Below are 3358 nucleotides of genomic sequence, written 5' to 3'. Positions count from 1 at the left end.
CCTTATGAGCCATTGATAATTTATAAATGATTATTATTTCATGTCTTACACTGGCTGATGTCTCCCTTCACCCACTTTTCTGTTGTCCATCTCCCTGGGAAGGGTTTATATATAGATCATTGTAATCAGTTTCCCCTTTCTCCCCCCACCTTCCCCTTATCCTCTCTGTATCCCTACTTTCAATATGGGTCCTGGGGGATTTATCTGTACTGGATTCCCTGTGTTTCCAGCTCTTTTCTGTACCAGTCTACATCCTCTGGTCTAGCTGGATTTGTAAGGTAGGATTGGGGTCATGATAGTGGGGCGGAGAAAGCATTGAAGAACTAGAGGAAAGTTGTATGTTTCATTCATGCTATACTGCACCCTGACTGGCTCGTCTCCTCCTTGTGACCTTTCTGTAAGGGGATGTCCAATTGTCTACAGATGGGCTTTGGATCTCAACTCCACATTCCCCCTCATTCACCATGATAGTTTTTTTTTTCTGGGTCTCTGATGCCTGATACCTGATCCCATCAACACCTCATGATCACACAGGCTGGTGTGCTTCTTCCATGTGGGCTTTGTTGCTTCTCAGATGGCCACTTGTTTATCTTCAAGCCTTTAAGTACCCAGATGTTAGATAGCCGGGCACTATCAGCTTTCTTCACCACATTTGCTTATGCACCTATTTTGTCTTCAGCGATCAAGTCAGGAAGGTGGGCATCATGGAATGCTAGGTTATTAGAACATAGTGTTCTTGTGTTGAGGAAGTACTTGAGTAGAGGCCCAATGTCCGTCTGCTACCGTAATACTAAACCTATATATAAATGGACATTTTCCTATTATTATATATAAATATATATTTACATGCCTGTATTTACACCTCTGTAAATGCTCTTTGCCTCCTAGTTCTTTCTTCTAGTCTCCTCTTGTCCCGCTATCATGTTTGACCTTCATTCGGGTTCCAGTAATTCCTCTGTTAAATTGCCCTTGATCAAACCCTACCAGGCATTCTACGGCCTCGCCATCGATTTTAGATCACTTGTTCCCTTGTCTCTGGGTTTGTTAGGGTTTAAAAATTTTATATACCTAATAAAATTACCTCAAGGACCACAAGAAGAAACAGACAAATCCACAATAATAATATGAAAATTTAACAAACGTTTCTTGAAATTAGTAGAATTAGCAAGTGAACAAACGAACCAATGGAAATACAAAGAGCACTGCTCTCAGTATCTGCAGAAACATACATTCTTTTCATTTGAAGATAAATCAAACTAAAACCAACTCACTGCCATTAAGTCAAGGCAGACTGAGTGACCCTATAAGACTGGGTCGAACTGCCCCTGTGAGTTTCCAAGACTATAATTTTTTTTTATAATAGCCATCTTTTATTTGTAAAAATCCAGATATAAAATGTTATGCTTTCAGTCTTCCAGGTTTTCCTTTTTTACAAAAACAAAAAAGGCACATAAAAACCTTGCCCACTTGTCGTTCCCACAGACGGATGTTTTTCAGGCAGCCCTCCCCACCCCCGGCGTACCTACATGCTCATTCCAAGACATCTCGCTTCCCCCACATGCTTCGGCACTGTCCTACTAGGGTAGAGTTCTGAATTTCGAGACTGAAGTACACAAAGGGGGGGTGGGGGTGATGGGTGCAGTGTGTGTGCAGCAGATGTTTCACGGCGTGCAGGGCGGGGCTAGTAGTAGGCCAAGACTATAATTTAAAGAAGTAGAAAGTCATGTCTTTCTCCCACAGAGCTACTGGGGTTTTGAACTGCTGGACCTTGCAATTATCCCAACACATAATCACTCTGTCACCAGGGCTCCATTGACTATACACAGAATTTGTATAAAAATTGGCTCAAGCAGTTCTCAACAAACTTCAAAACATTGAAATCATGCCAAGTATGTTCACAGGTCATAATGAAAAAGGTGAATAAATTAAAACACTTCTAAATATCCTACGGTACAGATGAATCTCATGGAAACTGTTTTAAACTGAATGACAGTGAAAATCCTAAATATCAAAAATGGTGGGAAGCATCATAAACAAAGATTTTATTTCTGTAGAGTAGAAATTAATGAGGTAACCATTTAAACTAGGTGAAGTAGGCCAGGGCTCAGTAGTTTAGAGAACTAAATGCATAATGATGCAACCTAATAGACATTGAAGCCCTCTTAGTACAACAGTTAAGCACTTGGACTGCTAACTGAAAGGTTGGTGGTTCAAACCTAGCTAATGCCTCCACAATAAAAAAGAGCTGGCAACCTCGTCCCTTGAAGATAGATGGGTGGTTCTTCTCTGTCACACTGAGTCTAAGCCAATGAGATGGCACCTAACAACAACGAAAGACTTCTATTTCCTGCATGTGTAATGGTCATGGACAGAAGGATGAGTTGATAGTTTTGCTCTGAGAACTTTGCTGCCTTAAGTTGTGCTGCCTTCCTCCGATCCCATCCGAGGTCCCACGAGCTGGGAACCTCAGCCTCAAGGTTCCCACTTGGCAGATTTGTTACAACCCTGGTTGCTGAGTGTCGCTTTCTGCATTCGATGTAGCCGTGGGATGCCGTGGTGCACAGAGAGACTGTGTAGGGGACTGGTGGGCACGGCACTATGCTTGCTTTCTGCACAATTTTTCTGTATACCCATAGAGGCTCAGAAAAACTATTGAATGTTAATTTGATAAGAGAAATCTTCAATAAACATAGGAATACCATACCTGTATGTGAAAGGTTAAAAAGGTTCTTTAAGATCAAGACCACAACAAAGCTGCCTGTTATTACCACTTTTATTCAACATTCTACATAAGATGCTAGCCTGAACGGAAGAAATTAAATGATTAGGATTATCCATATAAGAAACCCCAAAGAACCTAAAAAGTATAAAATGAGTATGTAGTTAATGGTGCTGGAATATAGAAACCATGCGGCGCTAGGTAGCAAGCAGCAATGCGCAATAATTTTTCAATGATACCGTTTACAGTGGTGACAAGAAAGACAAACATAACTACACAAAGATGAGAAAAAGTCTAGAAAATTATAAAGTTCTTTTGGAAAACAAAGGTCCCAAAGAATTGATACAACATGTCATGGATAAGAAGGCTCATTTTTCCAGGGAACCAATAGAGAGGTTTGTGGGTCCGGCCCCAATCCCGACTATGGGGACACCCTCCACCCCCCTCAGAAGAATGCACTTCAAAAAAAAAGAAGAATGCACTTCAGAGGACAGCACTGGGGCTACAGCTTGGGGAAAGGGGTGCGTCGGGGAGAAGTGCAAAGGGATGGAGAGGGAGGAGAGGACATCCTGGCCCAGCAAGCCAAGGATGATGTTCCTACTCAGAGCAGACAACACATGGGGAAGACCATAGGGCCAG

Source organism: Echinops telfairi, unplaced genomic scaffold (assembly GCF_000313985.2).
Source record: "Echinops telfairi isolate 266 unplaced genomic scaffold, ASM31398v2 ScPeMD7_16;HRSCAF=60, whole genome shotgun sequence".
Lineage (NCBI taxonomy): Eukaryota > Metazoa > Chordata > Mammalia > Afrosoricida > Tenrecidae > Echinops > Echinops telfairi.
This window is presented reverse-complemented; position numbering follows the sequence as displayed.